Source organism: Pseudophryne corroboree, chromosome 4, assembly GCF_028390025.1.
Source record: "Pseudophryne corroboree isolate aPseCor3 chromosome 4, aPseCor3.hap2, whole genome shotgun sequence".
NCBI lineage: Eukaryota > Metazoa > Chordata > Amphibia > Anura > Myobatrachidae > Pseudophryne > Pseudophryne corroboree.
Genome location: NC_086447.1, coordinates 169966759 through 169985452, shown reverse-complemented (window position 1 = coordinate 169985452; position 18694 = coordinate 169966759). Strand labels below are relative to the sequence as shown.

The following is an 18694-nucleotide window of genomic DNA, read 5'->3' as shown; positions in this document are numbered from 1 at the left end:
TCCATCCATGTCGACCTAGTGACTGTCGACCTATAGTGGTCATCAACCTAAACAATGTCGACCTAGACACTGTCGATTTGATGAACCACACCCGAATTAACTGTATCACTTAGAATATCCAAAGAGGATGTGAAATTTTTTTATATATATATATATATATATATATATATATATATATATATATTATTTATCATTCTGATTATCAACTTGCTTTTCTATCAAGGGCTGTTTTGGATAGTTAACATCCTCCTTAATTTGGGGGACTATACCAAGCCTTTATTCATAAACAGGCAGTAATTAATTTATTAATGGTGGATATTTTCTGTCTATTTTTTTCTATACTGATATCTTATAATTATCATGGACTTCTGATTCAGGGGCCCATTAGGCAGCGCAGGACCCTGTGTCTAACAGACACTGCAGATCTAATACTTCTTTCCTGCTATATTTTATCTATAACTATTTAAAAACCCTATATATTGATATTTCTCTTACGTCCTAGAGGATGCTGGGGTCCACAATAGTACCATGGGGTATAGACGGGTCCACTAGGAGCCATGGGCACTTTAAGACTTTGATAGTGTGGGCTGGCTCCTCTTTCTATGCCCCTCCTACGAGACTCAGTTTAGAAAATGTGCCCAGAGGAGCCAGTCACGTTTAGGGAAGCTCCCACGCTGTCGGATTCTCGCGTGGTTTGGATTCCATATAAGGAGCCGCGCGTCGCCGTCATTTTCACTCCGGCATTGGAGAATGTAGAGAGAGGACGTGTCACCGTCCTCAGTGTCCGTGTCTTGTGCTGCATCTGTCCAGTCACAGTGGTGGCGTCCTCTGCTGCCATATGTCCAGTGCTGCTGTATAAGTCCAGTCCATTTCAGTGGTGCTGTGTTGTCTTGCATCAATCCAGAGGGGGTGTCCCTGTGCTGTCGTATATGTCCAGTGGTACTGTCGTATATGTCCAGTGGTACTGCCGTATATGTTCAGCGGTACTGCCATATAAATCCAGTGATCATGCCATATAATTCCAGTGATCCTGCCATATATGTCCAGCGGTACTGCCGTATAAATCCAGTGATCCTGCCGTATAATTGCAGTGATCCTGCCGTAAAAGTACAGTGATCCTGCCGTATAATTACAGTGGTACTGGCATACAAGTCCAGTCCAGTTATACTGCCGTATATATGTCCATTGATACTGCCGTATACCTGTATGTCCAGCAGTACTGCCGTTTATGTCCAGCGGTACTGCCGTATAAATCCAGTGATCCTGCCGTATAATTCCAGTGGTACTGGCGTATAAGTCCAGTCCAGTGATACTGCCGTATATGTCCATTGATACTGCCGTATACCTGTATGTCCAGCGGTACTGCCGTTTATGTCCAGCGGTACTGCCGTATAAATCCAGTGATCCTGCCGTATAATTCCAGTGATCCTGCCGTATAATTCCATATAAGTCCACATAATTCAGTATAAGTGCAGTCCAGTGGTGGTGCTATATAAGGTCAGTGGTGCTGTCCTGTGCTGTATATTATTTACTCCAAATTTAAGGGGTTATTAATATTTAAACCAAATAATTTTCACAGGGTTTGCCCTGTGTGGTGTAGAGGTACGCTCTCCTGTACCGCATATTGTTATATACTGTAACTCCAGAAAAATAATGGAGGACAAAAATTTGGAGGATAAAATAGGGAAAGATCAAGAATCACTTCCTCCTAGTGCTGAAGCTTCTGCCACCAGTCATGACATAGACGATGAAATCCTATCAACGCCGTCTGCCAATGGGCCAATGTAATAGTAGAGGGCACGTAAAATCCAAAAAGCCAAAGTTAAATAAAAAGACCCAAAAACATAAATTTAAATGGTCTGAGGAGAAACCTAAACTTGCCAATATGCCATTTACAACACGGAGTGGAAAGGAACGGCTAAGGCCCTGGGCTATGTTCATGACTTGTGGTTCTGCTTCACATGATGATGGAAGCCCTCATCCTCCCGCTAGAAAAATGATGAGTTAAGCTGGAAAAAGAACAGTAAAGAACTGTGCGTTCTAAGATGGTATCACAAATCCCCAAGGAGAGTCCAAGTGTGTCAGTGGTTGTGATGCCTGACCTTCCCAACACTGGACGGGAAGAGGTGGCTCCTTCCACAATTTACACGCCCCCTGCAAGTGCTGGAAGGAGCACCCACAGTCCAGTGTCTGATATTCAAATTGAAGATGTCACTGTTGAAGTACTCCAGTGTCACGATCCGGACTACTGGACATTATTTTTTACCTTTCAGGTGTCTTCTGTGGCTAGCTCAGTGTTCCAGGGCCGGGTCTCAGTCATGTTGTTAATGTCCTTACTTCATATTTCCTCCCTATTAGACTGCAGGTGCTGTCACAGGGAACTCTTAAATGGAATGGCGTTTCAAGCTCATTGCGGCCTCCGCCGCCATTACTGGACTCTCAGCATTTGGACGGCTCTGCATAGCATCCCCTGACAATTGCGGCATCTGCCGCCTTTTCTGTGCTTCCAGCATGTGGACAGATCTGTGCGGTATCTCCTGTCAGCCACGGTCTCTTGCCGCGATTACTATGTAAAGCACTGCAGGTCCGTGTGGCGCCTCTCGCCTGCTGAGCATTGGGCTTCCAGTGGTGTTCAAGCTACCGCCATCGGTGTTCCTATTACCTACAGTATCAAGTCATCTGTTTCTCAATTCATATTTCTCTAGCATCAGTGTTATTCAACCTCAATATCCGTTTCATCCGGATCTGCACTTCATTCACAGTTCTTCAACATCCGTTTCATCCTGCAAATCTGGCAGTTCCAAATACCATTCATTCTGCAGTACGTTCAGACTCTGTATTACATCTGCTGACCAGTTCCAACTTTCATCCATTCTACAGCATCTAGGTGTTGGTAAGGACTGATCATCTCCTTATTTCCCAAGCTAGTCTTGTGCGGATACCACACCTAAAGGAACATTACAGCTGTTACTGTTTGTGGAACTATGTACTATTTTTAACCATTTCTCATATCATCTTGTGCAACTGCCGGTGTACCACCAGAACTGTGTTTAATAAATAAACATTTATTTTATCTCTGTTGTCGTGGTCACATCTTCGGGCACTGGTGGGAGAAGTCCTTTATGTCTAGGAGTCCTATTCAGCCACCCAGATTCACATTTACACCAGCCCCTACAACTGAGGTAGTCTCACACCAACACCAGCCCTCAGTTGTGACAGGTTGAGGATATGGGTGTTGCTGGCAGTGATGTGTGGTGAGCTAAATTGCTCAGGAGGCACTGGCTTGCACCAGATCTAGATTTACACGCAATATATGAGCAAAGGGGTACATGGGGGCATTATGCACATGTACAGCAGTATAAACTCCTGAAGAGTTTTGATTAGAGATGTGCTTAAAAGATAGGCATGGGGAGGCAATGTCTCACCTGCCATAGACTTTTTTACTCCACAGTTTTGGGTATAAAAATGATTAGAATGATGCAAAGAACATATTCAAACATATTCTTTGTATTTTTCATATACTTTATACAGTAAAAACTCTGGCACGAACGTTAGTATGACAGGAAAGGCTCTGCCTCACCCCACCGCACGTCACTGGTTGTTGGTACGGAGGAGGAAGTTGACAATGAGGATTCTGATGGTGATGTGGTTTGTTTAATTGAGGCACCGAGGGAGACACCCGTTGTCCGTGGGATGAAGAAGCCCATTGTGATGCCTGGGCAACATACCAAAAAAGTCACCTCTTCAGTGTGGAATTATTTCTCCACAAATCCGGACAACAGGTGTCAAGCTGTGTTTTGCCTCTGTCAAGCTGTAATAAGTAGGAGTAAGGATGTTAACCACCTAGGAACATCCTCCATTATATGTCACTGCTGCGCATTCATCAGAAGTCAGTGTCAAATTGTGAAACTTTGGGTAAGAGCGTAAGCAGTCCACTGACACCTAAATCCCTCCTTCCTCTTGTACTCAAGTTCCTGCAAGCCACACTACCAACTCCCTCAATGTCAACTTCCTCTTCAGTAAGGAAAGTCAGTAGTCCTGCTGGCCATGTCACTGTCAAAACTGAGGAGTCTTCTCCTAACCGGGATTCCTCCAGAGGATCCTTGAGTGGTACGCCTGCTGTTGCTGCCGCTGCTGTTGTTGCTGCTGGGAGTCGATAGTCATCCCAGAGGGGAAGTCAGAAGACTACTTGTACTACTTCAACTAAGCAATTGACTGTCCAACAGTCCTTTGTGAGGAAGGTGAAATACAGTATGACAGCAGTCATCCTTTTGCAAAGCGGATAACTGAGGCCTTGGCAGCTATGTTGGTGTTAGACGTGCGTCCAGTATCTGCCATTAGTTCAATTGGACTTAGAGAATTGTTTGAGGTACTGTGTCCCTGGTATCAAATCCCATCTAAATTCCACTTCACTAGGCAGGCAATCCCGAGAATGTACAGAGATGTCAGAAAAAGTGTCGGTGTCCTAAAAAATGCAGTTGTACCCAATGTCCACTTAACCACGGACATGTGGACAAGTGGAACAGGGCAGACTAAGGGCTATATGACTGTAACAGCCCACTGGGTAGATATATGGCCTCCCGCAGCAACAACAGCAGTGGCACCAGTAGCAGCATCTCACAAACGCCAACTCGTTCCTAGGCAGGCTTACGCCCAATTAGACTCTCCTGAGGATTTGTGATATCGGACAACACCACCAATATTGTGCGTGCATTACATCTGGGCAAATTCCAGCACGTCCCATGTTGTGCAATTAATTTGGTAGTGCAGAATTTTTTTCAAATTACAGGGGCATGCAAGAGATGCTGTCGGTGGCCCAAAAAATTGCGGGCCACTTTCGGCATTCAGCCACCGTGTGCCGAAGACTGGAGCGCCATCAAACACTCCTGAACCTGCCCTGCCATCAGCTGAAGCAAGAGGTGGTAACGAGATGGAATTCAACACTCTATATGCTTCAGAGGATGGAGGAGCAGCAAAAGGCCATTAAAGCCTATACATACACCTACGATATAGGCAAAGGAGGGGGAATGCACCTGACTCAAGCGCAGTGGAGAATGATTTCTGTCTTGTGCAAGGTTCTCCAACCCTTCGAACTTGCCACACGTGAAGTCAGTTCAGACACTGCCAGTTTGAGTCAGGTCATTCCCCTCATCAGACTTTTGCAGAAGCAGCTAGAGAAATTGAAGGAGGAGCTTAGACGGAGTGATTCCGCAAAGTATGTGGGACTTGTGGATGGAGCCCTTCATTCGCTTTGCCAGGATTCAAGGGTGGTCAATCTGTTGAAATCAGATCACTACATTTTGGCCACCATGCTCGATCCTAGGTTTAAAGCCTACATTGTATCTCTCTTTCTGGTAGACACAAGTCTGCAGAGGTTCAAAGACCTGCTGGTGAAAAAATTGTCAACTCAAGTGGAACGTGACCCATCAAAAGCTCCTCCTTCATTTTCTACCGCAACTGGGGCTGCCAGGAAAAGGATAAGATTTCCTACCCCACCTGCTGGCGGTGATGCAGGGCAGTCAGGATCGAGTGCTGACATCTGGTCCAGACAGAAGGACCGGCCAACGATTACTAACACGTCTACTGTCACTGCATCTGATTCTGTCTACATTGAAAGAATGGTGGAGGATTATATGAGTGACAGTATCCAAGCAGGCATGTCAGACAGTCTGTACATATACTGGCAGGAAAAAGGGGCAATTTGGATGCCCTTGCACAAATTGTTTTATTTTACCTAAGTTGCCCCGCCTCCAGTCTGTACTCCGAAACAGTGTTTAGTGCAGCCGGTAACCTTGTCAGCGTAGGAGGTTACTTCCACAAAATGTGGAGAAGATGATGTTCATCAAAATCAATTATAAATTCCTCTGAGAAGACCTTGACCAGCAATTGCCTCCAGAAAGTACACAAGGACCTGGGATGGTGGATTCCCGTGGGGACGAATTAATACTAGGAGGCTGTACACACTGAAAGGTGTGAGGAATCGGAGGATGAGGTCGACATCTTGCCTCTGTAGAGCCAGTTTGTGCAAGGAGAGATTGATTGGGCCCTCACCAAAAAAGAAGCAAACAAACAAGTCATTTCAGCCACAGTTATGTGGCAAACCCTGTCGCTGAAATGATTGGTTTGTTAAAGTGTGCATGTCCTGTTTATACAACATAAGGGTGGGTGGGAGGGCCCAAGGACAATTCCATCTTGCACCTTTTTTTCTTCTTTGCATCATGTGCTGTTTGGTGGACTAGTTTTTTAAGTGCCATCCTGTCTGCCACTGCAGTGCCACTCCTAGATGGGCCAGGTGTTTGGGCTGCACACTTGTGTCGCTTAGCTTAGTCATCCAGCTACCTGGAAATTAATGTTATTGAGGTTAATAATACCGTAGGATCAAAATTACCCCCAATTTTTGTGATTTTTGCTGTTTTTATGTTTTTTTTTTAAATCACCCAGATCCAAAAACAAAACACGAAAGGGTGGCTTTGGCAAAACAAACCCAAAACCAAAACACGAGCAAGGAATTAGAACCAAAACACGAAGAGTGACCGCCACACATTTATATATCTATATATCTATATATATATATATATATATATATATATATATATAGATAGATGGATAGATAGAGTAAAAATTCCTTAAAATTAGTTGTTTTAAAACTTTTTGTCTTCTGTATATATATATATATATATATATATATATATACTTCCGGTATCATACCCTAAATGACTGTGTGTTCCTTAAAATGTTTTCCCAAGCACAGAACCCCAAATAGAGGAAGATGGGGGATACCATCAAACGACTAGAAGTTATATTATGCAAAGAAAGTAGGCTTTGGTGGGAATTGGTTACCCTAGAAAAATATATATCTGAGGGGATTATAAAAATAGCCTCAGGCAATAATGAAAAGGAATCTTTTTTAGAAAGATGGGACAATATTTTAAATGACTGCTCATTTGCATTAATAAACCTTATAGTAGGAAAAAGGAAAAAAGATCTTGAAAACATAAAAAGAATGAGAAAGCAATACAACAATAGAAGATATAACAATGACAGATATCACATGGACAGGAGTGGAGCTAATGAAGATATAAGACGATACAATAAATGGAATCACGATACAAAAAGAAAGAGGAACATACCTGAAAGACAAAAGTATTTCATTAAAGATGAATGGTATCCTGACACTTGAACACCAAGATTAGAACCGATAACCACACAAAATAGACACAAAATACTCAATGAGGATAATTTTTTAGAGAGGAGTTGGAGAATGAAAACCAGATTTTAGGCAGAAAATTGAAAAAGAAACAAACCAAAAGGGGCAAAAGTGGAAGAGGAAAATCTAAAAAGGATGACAGAAAAGATTCTGCACAGAATAATCACAAAAAACAGTAGAAACTAAAATGTACAATCTCACTCAACCTACCCTGACGAAAGATGAAAAGTCCATTTTACCGAAAGGACTGAAATTCGTTCCCAACAATAAAATAAATACATTTGGCACTTACATGGACCTACAAAAATTTGTGAGAAACGTATCATTGAAGTAATTCTTTATCAACCATAAAGAGGAAGCAAATTACAGAAGAGAGATCTTCAAACCTAAATCCAATTTTAATCCCACCTTTAATAGAGCAACTGATGGTGGGAGTAGAGCATAACCATTGTGACAGTAATGATTCATGGTTAGATACTTGTTTAAGTGAAGAAGTAGTCCGAGAGAGACTAAGCAAAATTAAGGTTAATAAATTACCTGGTCTTGATTGACTTCACCCAAGGGTTCTTATGGAGCTTAGTTCACAACTAGCTCGATTCTTATACTTGATTTTCAATAGTTCAATTAGATACCAAAGGATTGGCGTATAGCTGAGGTAATGCCATTATTTAAAAAGGGTTCCAAAAATCTTCCGGGTATCTACAGACCAGTTAGTTTGACATCTATAGTGGGGAAAATATTGGAAGGAATTCTAAGGGACAGCATACAGGAGTATCTACAGACCACTAGGATTATTAGCAAGAACCAGCATGGGTTTGTGAGGGACAGGTCATGTCAGACTAACTTAATTAGCTTCTATGAGGAAGTGAGCAATAATCTTGATCAGGGAAAAACAGTGGATGTGGTCTTCCTAGATTTTGCAAAAGCTTTTGATACAGTGCCTCACAGGAGACTGATCATCAAATTAAAGGAGCTTGGCCTAGGAAAAACTATTTGCACATGGATAAACAACTGGTTGGATAGCAGGGTACAGCGAGTAGTGGTCAACGGGAAGTCCTCAACCTGATCCCCAGTAGTCAGCGGAATACCACAAGGGTCCGTACACGGACCACTACTGTTCAACATATTCATCAATGACCTAGAAATAGGCCTGGAAAGCACAGTGTCAATCTTTGCAGATGATACTAAGCTGTGTTAGGTAATTAACTCGGAATTGGATGTGGAGTCCTTGCAGAATGATCTATCTAAACTTGAACTCTGGGCATCTAAATGGAAAATTAGGTTCAATACAGACAAATGCAAGGTTATGCATTTCGGGACTAAAAACAAACTCGCAGCCTACATATTAAATGGGGAATGCCTAGGGGAAACAGAATTGGAAAAAGATTTGAGGGTACTCATTGATAATAGGCTTAACCATACACAATGTCAAAGCGCAGTAAAGAAGGCAAGTAAGGTGCAAGCGTGCATAAAATGGGGAATTGAGTCAAGGGACTCGGATGTAATACTGCCGATGTATAAAGCATTGGTACGTCCACACCTAGAATATTGTGTTCAGTTTTGGGCACCACTGTATAAAAAGAGATATCAGTGAACTCGAAAGGGTTCAAAGGCGAGCTACTAAATTGATTAAAGGCCTAGAGGGACAGGATTATGAGGAAAGGTTTACTAGGCTGAATATGTATACACTAGAAAATAGGCGCGTAGAGGAGATATTAATAATATCTTCAAATATGTAAAGGGACATCACAAAGAGTTATCAGAGGAATTATTTATTAAAAGAACACAGTTTAGGACACGTGGGCACTCGCTGCAGCTGGAGGAGAGAAAGTTCCGAACGCAACGGAGGAAAGGGTTCTTTACTGTTAGGGCAATAAGGATGTTGAATTCCCTGCCAGGGAAGGTGGGAATAACGGACTCTGTAAATGGATTTAAAAAAGGAATGGATACATTTCTGAATGAAAATGATATCCAAGGTTATAATACAGGTTGAGTATCCCATATCCAAATATTCCGAAATACGGAATATTCCGAAATACGGACTTTTTTGAGTGAGAGTGAGATAGTGAAACCTTTGTTTTATGATGGCTCAATGTACACAAACTTTGTTTAATACACAAAGTTATTAAAAATATTGTATTGAATGACCCTCAGGCTGTGTGTATAAGGTGTATATGAAACATAAATGAATTGTGTGAATACAGACACACTTTGTTTAATGCACAAAGTTATAAAAAAAATATTGGCTAAAATTACATTCAGGCTGTGTGTATAAAGTGTATATGTAACATAAATGTATTCTGTGCTTAGATTTAGGTCCCATCACCATGATATCTCATTATGTTAGGCAATTATTCCAAAATACGGAAAAATCCCATATCCAAAATACCTCTGGTCCCAAGCATTTTGGATAAGGGAGACTCAACCTGTATTTAAAATATCAACATGGTTAATCCGGGGGTAATATGAGTTATAGTAGTTAACTAGTCATAAAACATTATTCAGCGGGTATGTAGAATCATCACAACTTAATACAGGTTGAACACGATGGGCAATTTGCATCTTTTCAACCTCAATTACTTTGTTACTATGTTACTATAGAGAGCTTTCAAAAAGCAGTAATTACAGAAATAGAATAGATTACACCAAAATGAGAGAAACATCAAAATACAACAAATAAAGAAAGAGCCGCCCTTAAGAACCTGGAGAAATTAAAAGATCACTATAAAACCAGCAGACAAAGGAGGGAGTATAGGGATAATGGACACCGACAAATATGACATAGAAATACAAAAACAACTGAGTGACAAAGAAATTTACAAAATCCTCAGAAGTAATCACAGTGAACGTATCGAAAAAAACATTTTAAAAAACCACAGGGTGAATACCAGGAACAAGGTACATTATCTGAAAATGAATTCAAATACATAATCTGTGACAACCCCTCACTCCCCGTGTTTTATGTTCTACCAAAGATCCACAAGGCCTTTAAAAACCTCTATCAGAAGACCTATAGTGGCCGGAACTAAGTCTATATCTTCAAACCTGTCACATTTTGTGGACTACCACCTCCAGCCAGTGGTTATACAACTTAAATCTTACATAAAAGATACCTCCGACATCCACAAGAAACTCAAAACCATTGATTGGAAGGAAAATTACACCTTAGTTACAGCAGACATAAGTACACTCTACACGATAATAGAACATTCCAAAGGGATAGAGGCGGTCAAATTCTTCTTGTAAAAAACAATATAGATCCAGCTAAAATGCATTAACTTCATTCTAAGAAAGAACGTTTTCTGGCACAACAATGCCTTCTACGAACAAAAAAAAGAGGGATAGCAATGGGAACGCGTTTTGCATCGTCATACGCAAACCTCTTCATGGGACACTGGGAGGAACAAACCATTTGGAATAACAATAAGTTTATGGTGAACATTAGAATATGGCACAGATTTATAGATGACATAGTGTTCACATGGGAAGGAAATTCAGCAAACTTAGAAATATTTTGCGAAAGACCTGAATAGAAATGACCTCAACATAAATCTAACCTATAACAAGAGCAAGGAGTAAATAACGTTTCTTGATCTAACTATCTACAAAACAAAAAATTACATAAAACCCACAGACAGTAATTCATATATTCTGAAGAATGGCAAGCATCATCCCATATGGTTAAAAAATATCCGTAAGGGCCAAATGAGGAGAATACATAGAAACTCATCAGAGGTAGAAACATTCAAAAAACAAGCCACAGACTTAAAACATAAATTTCTAGCAAAAGGATACACTGAGGAAGAACTGCAGATCCCACTGAAAGAAATGATCAATATAGAAAGAGAAGGACTACTGGAACCAATAAAGAAGCAACACAACATAAGAGAACAGAATTAAAATAACATTTAAAATGTTAAACTACCCTTGGTCACTACGTATAATGGACAATACAAACAAGTTGAAAAAATCATAACCAAGCATTGGCACCTGTTAGAAAAAGACCCAATAATAAGCCCTATTATCCCAGAGAAGCCAAAATGTATATACAAAAAAGCAAATAACGTAAAACATAAGGTGGTGAGGAGCACCATGCCACCCAAAAGAGAAGGTCGGATCAAACCTAAGGGATTCCATAGGTGTGGCCTATGCATAATATGCAGAAACCACCATGGACAAGCCAGCAAGATATCAAAATACCAATCTACCTCCACCAAACAGGAGTACGAAATATCAGATTTCATTACGTGCAACATTAGTAGTTGCATCTATATAATAGAATGCAAATGCAACATACAATACATCGGCTGCACATCAAGACCCCTCATAGTAAGGTGGTCAGAACACCTTAGGAACATCATAAAGGGATACGATAAACATTTCCTGTCACTACATTTTAAAGAAAAACATGCTAGCTCCATTTTAGATATAAAAACATAATGGGTAGAAAAGTGGTAGAAAGACACTGGAGAAAAAAAAAACAATTGACAATGATGTCGCAAGGACTGAAATTGAAAAGGATATATGAGATGAAAACATTATATCCCCACGGTATTAACACAGATTTTGAAATCTACTGGTTCCTTTAGTTATTATATTTTACTCTACTATATACTGCATAGTCCCAGAAAAGAATGTAACCTTTAAATATGCAAATTTATAAAGAATCATTAATATCATCCATAAAAGAGAAACAAATTCCACTAAACCTAGTAAAAATAAGAGATGACAAATATAGATTTATATTTTTATTTAAATGTGTGATAGTATTGTTTTTTAGTGATCTCGATTATTCTGTATTTTTTTTTTAATCAAAAAATGGACACTAAAAGTATGTAACAGTAATGTGATTATCATAACAGACAGCCACCAGGAAGTGTATTCCATCATGTCAAGAAAGCCGGTTTGCGTTCCACATAAGCAGGAACGCAACACCGGAAGTCACAAGACGCACTTCCCATGGAAGTAGCGTCACACTGCCCCGATGCGCTCTGAAATCATGGAGCAAAAACAGGGAACGCAAACCAGAGGGTTTGCTTGGAGAAACATTTTAAGGAACACATGCTCATTTAGACATGGAATAAAATAAGTTCCGGTATCATATTGGAAGTATATAGAAAACTAAAAGTTTAAACTCACTGATTCTTATATTAAGACAACTCGTTTTTAAGGAATTTTTACTTGTGCTATATATATATATATATATATATATATATATATATATATATATATATACACACACACACACACACACACACACACACACACAGTTATACTTATGTAAAGCAATATGTTTTTTAAAAATGAAATGTTTTTTTTATGTGATGGTCACGCCCCATAACTAATCCACGAATGGAGTCATAGGAAGGGATATAAATATCACCTCATGTCCACTAGCCCAATACACCTTGACAAAGGCTCCAGGGAGCCGAAACGCATTGGTGAGTACACACTAGCCTGACAGATCACCAAACCTGAGACTCTGATAGTGGATTTCTGTTCCTGGGAGGTATCATAGATGTCAAAACTATAAACGAGACTTGGTGTGCATTATACACCATTAATTGATGTACGCTACCGGGCATGTGGATTTGATCGTATTCTGTTTAAAATAAAACTGTATAACACTATCATACACATCTTGCCTCCCTCTATATACCTGAGATGGAAGAGTAATATATCCAGAGTCAGAGAGGGTGGATAAATGATCAATACAGTTTGAATACAAAGGATAAGAAAAAGTTTTATGGGTTATTTCGAAATATAAAGATGAACAAAATTTTATTTGGAGGACGTGAGACATTTCAGGGTTTTTTTTAATTATTAACTTGGAGGATGTAAGAAACTTTGTATTTCTTATTCATATATTATTTTACTATCATACAATTTACCTTTGCCACGATAGGAGACTGTGCAAGACCTGACATTTCTTCTATAATTTATTCACTCCTATGCCATACAGGTAGGCATAAGATCTTTAGCTGAACTCCGTTTGTAGCACCAAACTTATTCCATATTGTATTTGTAAGGTTAACCCCTGGCAGCGCAGCCACAACGACATCCACCTGACTGCTGCCGCTGTCAATCACATGCATGTGCACAATGGCTGGAGAGCAAGAGCAGACCACCTGGATGCGGCTACCGCATGCGAATGCATGGCTGCGTCCAGGTCTGTATCAGCCCCTTAGTCAGGTATGGGAAAAATGCTACAAAATTGGAATGCTTTCAAAAATAGAAGTGTTAATAGTTTCTTTTTAGCAAATTACAAATTCAAAGTGAATGAACAGACTGATTTGAGTTAGATTTATCTTCTGTTTATTCCCTTTGCATTTTGTTAATTAATAAAAATAAACTAATAATACAGGTTGAGTATCCCATATCCAAATATTCCGAAATACGGAATATTCCGAAATACGGAATTTTTGGAATGAGAGTGAGATAGTGAAACCTTTGTTTTCTGATGGATTAATGTACACAAATTTTGATTAATACACAAAGTTAGTTAAAATATTGTATTAAATGACTTTCAGGCTGTGTGTATAAGGTGTATATGAAACATAAATGAATTTTGTGAATGTACACACAATTTGTTTAATGCACAAAGTTATAAAAAATATTGGTTAAAATGACCTTCAGGCTGTGTGTATAAGGGGGGTCATTCCGAGTTGTTCGCTCGTTATTTTTTTCTCGCAACGGAGCGATTAGTCGCTAATGCGCATGCGCAATGTCCGCAGTGCGACTGCGCCAAGTAAATTTACTATGCAGTTATGTATTTTACTCACGGCATTATGAGGTTTTTTCTTTGTTCTGCTGATCGGAGTATGATTGACAGGAAGTGGGTGTTTCTGGGCGGAAACTGGCCGTTTTATGGGTGTGTGTGAAAAAACGCTGCCGTTTCTGGGAAAAACGCGGGAGTGGCTGGAGAAACGGAGGAGTGTCTGGGCGAACGCTGGGTGTGTTTGTGACGTCAAACCAGGAACGACAAGCACTGAACTGATCGCAGATGCCGAGTAAGTCTGAAGCTACTCAGAAACTGCTAAGAAGTGTCTATTCGCAATTCTGCTAATCTTTCGTTCGCAATTTTGATAAGCTAAGATTCACTCCCAGTAGGAGGCGGCTTAGCGTGTGCAAAGCTGCTAAAAGCAGCTTGCGAGCGAACAACTCGGAATGACCCCCAAGGTGTATATGAAACATAAATGCATTCTGTGCTTAGACTTGGGTCCCATCACCATTATATCTCACGGTATGCAATTATTCCAAAATACGGTAAAATCCGATATCCAAAAAACTTCTGGTCCCAAGCATTTTGGATATCGGATACTCAACCTGTACTATTTTTGAAAGCATTGTTACTTTGCAGCATTTTTCCACACTTGACTAAAACTTTTGCACAGTGAAGGCTAAGGCTGCTCCTTATCTCTGTTATGGTGTGTACACACGGTGAGATATTTTCTTACTTTTTTGACTATATAGTCAAAATCATAAGAAAAGTTAGTGCAGATCGCAAGGTGAAAGTCACCTTGCGATCCCGATTCGATGCCGATGCGCGGTGCCGTGCTGTCGGCATCGCAAGCCTAGATAGACTGTGCAGGCAAGTCAATCTTGATTATCTCTATAGAAGATATAGTCAAAATTGACACTTAGCCAAAATCGCACATATTTATTATCGCAAGCACACTCATTATGTGCTTGCGATGCTGACCTAGCCCCTGTCGCATAGTGAGAATCGGGCATAGCCCGAATCTCACTGTGTGTATGGGCCTTTATGTTCAATGCCGGCGGCTGCATCAGGGACGTGCAGTCAGGGGAGGCAGGGGAGGCAGTGCCTCCCCTGTCATTAATGATTAAGTTAATACAAAGAAGATGCATATGACACATATTCTGTGTCATATGTATCTTCTTAATATTATTCTTTACATTGCTCCCCTCTGTATGTGTTTGGGAGGCACCGATCGTGGTGCCTCCCGTTGTCACTGGGGAAAGTATGGGGAGCGGGGGGCGGGCACGGGCGGGGACTAGCCATGGGCTGTAAAAGCCCATTGAAAATATATGGGAAAGCGCCGCTTTCCTACAGGGACGTGCTTTCAACCTATGAAAGCACGTCCCTGTCAGTGAGGCCACAGTGATTGGCCAGCGGATCCGTCACTGGATCCGCTGTCAATCACTGTGTCGGCGACGCTGGCGAAGGAGGTGCGGGCGGCTGGATGCGGCGATGGTGCGGGCGGCGGGATGCGGCGGTGGTGCGGGCGGCGGCGGTGTGGGTGGCGGGTTGCGGCGGCGGAAATGTACCTTTATCTGCAGAGTTTGGCAGCGGAGCGGTTCCAGTTTCAAAAATGGCGCCTCAGCGTCATTTTTTAAATTCAAGATGGCCGCCGCGAGCCAATCACGGCTCGCCGCGTCATCGCCCCGCCCCCTCCGGCTGACTTATATAAGTCAGCGCGAGGCGGAGGAGAGTCAGTCCGACGGCGGAGGAGGAGCAGTGAAGAGCTCCTGAAGAAAGAAGACGCCGGAAGTCCTGGCTGGGCGGTGGCTATGCAAAAGAGCTTAGCAGCCGCCGCCCACCAGGTGAAGACGCTGGAAGCCCTGGGGGTGGTGGCGCCCCCCAGGTGAAGACACCGGAAGCCCTGGGAAGGCGGCGGCCACGCAAAAGAGCTTAAAGGCCGCCGCCCCCAGGTGAAGACCCAGTTTAATAAAGCTTATTTTTGTGTGGTGTTTTATTTTAATATTTTCTTTGCAGGTGGACTACAGGTGCCAGTGGGCCCTTTATGTCCGGGCATGCTGGCACTTGTGGTTCTCCAAGTGCCAGCATGCTGGGGCAGGCTTGCTGGGACCTGTAGGCTACCTGTAAAGAACAATATTACTATTCTTTGCAGGTGGACTACAGGTGCCAGCAGGCCCTTTATGTCCGGGCATGCTGGCACTTGTGGTTCTCCAAGTGCCAGCATGCTGGGGCAGGCTTGCTGGGACCTGTAGGCCACCTGTAAAGAACAATATTAACACACAATGAACCCCGCACCCACCGCCACCAGGGGTTATTGCTGGTTATTGCTCGGGAGGGGGGACCCCATTTTTATTTTTTGGGGTTCCCACTTTCCGAGGAATTCCAACCCTGGGCTGACTGGCTGGGGGGGCAGATTAATGTTATGGCAGGGGGACACCACACTGAGTGTCTCCCCTGCTATGGCATTACTCCCCCTGGCTGGTTCTGCCTAGTGCTGGTTTTACTGATGTGTTGGGGGACCACACTTTTTTTATTTTCGGGGGGGGGGGGGGGGGAGGGCTTGTTAGCTGCCAGTGCCTCCCCAACCAGTGACCTCACCGCACGTCACTGGGCTGCATGAGGGTGCCACAACAACCAAATGACTCATAGCTGAAAGTGAAATCAATACTGCAGGGAGATGTTACAGACTCCTACCCTGCTGTTGCTAATATTAATAATACTGATCGGTTTCACACTTGCTGCATACAGAGAGAGAGAGTGGGGGTTCGGGGCAGATAGGGACTGGGGGGGTGAGTGGAGTAGCTGCAGATAGGGACTGGGGAGAAAGAGAGAGGGTGGGAGGTAGTGGCGTCACAAGGTGGGTGCAGGGGGTTGCGGCCAGCACCCGGGTGTGACACCTTGAAGGGGTGACACCAATCTGTGGGCCCCTCTGCAGTGACAGAAGACAGGTGCTGCAGTGTGAAATTTTGCTACAGCACCTGGCTCCTGTCATAACAGAGGAGCCGACAGCGCTGCAAACAGTCTCCGGGGGCTGCCTAGTTCAGTCCAGCATCTCCGGAGATGCTGGGCACGCACCCGGAGTGACAACCCGTGAGGCCATGCCCCCTTTCTTTGCAGCCACACCCCCTTTTTACCATGAGTGGGCCTAGTGGCATATGAAGGATGCGCACCGGATGTCACCACACCCAGTGACGCCTCTGGCAGGAGGGTTGGGACAGATAGGGACAGTGGAGATAGGGACACTGTAGTGCCACAGCCAGCTACTGAAGGGCATCCAATGGAGCTCCGTTTGGGACATGGGGACACACACCCTATATACACTGCACCCCCACCATATACTGCACCTATATACACATTGCACCCCCATACCTCTCCATATAGTGCCCCATATATACAAAGCACCTGCCTCCTCCATATACTGGTCCCGCCATATACTGCATACTCTGCACCACCTCCTCCATATACGAGTAGGCTGCAAGCTCAGGTTACTTGTCATCCTGGGACTCAGCAACAAGTAGCAGAAGTAACCAGGAAACGGATGCAGGAACCACCAGATGTCCCGCAGCACTCAGGGCAGAGGTATCGGGGACATGTGTGGCCACTTACTGGGGGGAGGTGACTCAGTATGTCAGGAAGGGGTGAGACCCTGTGTGAGGTGAGCAGTATGGTGACTGGGAGGTGGAGAGGTTGGTGCTGGGGCTGCAGATGATGCAGGTGAGGAGGGGGTAGATAACTGGCTCAGCACTTTTATATATACTGCGCACCGACGGAGGGCCATGGTCCTATGCTCGCCCCTCCCACACCCCGCACAGGCCATGCCCAGACCATCCAACCAGCTGCTGTTGGCTACTGGTGTTCTCTACCCCCAGACTGACTGGGAGCAGTGTTGGGACGGGAAGCATTCAATACCCTGGACGGCGGGATCCCTGTGCTTAGCATACCAGCGCCGGGATCCCGACCGCCGGGATACCAACAGCTATTCTTCCTCTTGGGGTGTCCATGACATGCCTGGAGGGAGAATAAATAGCGTGGTTGCAGCGAGCCCGCAAGGGGCTCCTTTGCAATTGCCTCACTGCCGGCAATCTGGCTGTCCAGATCCCGATGCCGGGATCCCGACAGCCGGGATATCATAGTAGACCCATTGGGACTGGTGAGCTTACATATACCAGTACTGGTGTATATACTGCAGAATAATTATAGCCTGCCCACTACAGATAGATATATATATATATATATATATATATATATATATCTAACGATACACACACACACACACACACACACACACACACTCAGCATGACAGAGCCCCGGCTCCGAGCAGCAGGACTTCCAGAAACCTGGCCACCCCACCCTATAATCTAGCCCTGGCATCCATCGTTTTCTCTGGCTTTTAACTAGTTTACAGTATATATAATATGGATCCCCTTTTGGAAATCCTACATTTGTTCCCCAGATGAAGCAATCAAGAGTGGTGGGGCTGAATGTTTTTGCCCAAAAACAGACCAACTTTCTTATTTATTATATTCATAAGTATGATTTAATACAATTTTTAAGAAATACTTTACTAAAATTCATAAAGCTGCTATTCTGTTCTTCCCTACTGCTTACTATGGCAATAACAGGAACGCAGCAGTAAATGTATAATACCAACACAGTCCTTTGTAAAGAGGCTGACCCATACTTTGCATGAGGAAATTATTGTCTAGTGAGTCCTATTAAATAGGGAGAAGTCTCAACTCTACCATACATACATTTTCACGCGGAG

The 18694-nt window shown here is 42.9% G+C and overlaps 1 protein-coding gene across 1 annotated transcript in view; it reads right to left on the bottom strand.

Annotated features, from left to right (window-relative positions):
- Positions 1-18694, bottom strand: part of LOC134909100 (alpha-1,4-N-acetylglucosaminyltransferase-like) — a 322027-nt gene that overhangs the window by 255998 nt on the left and 47335 nt on the right. The window lies entirely within an intron of this gene.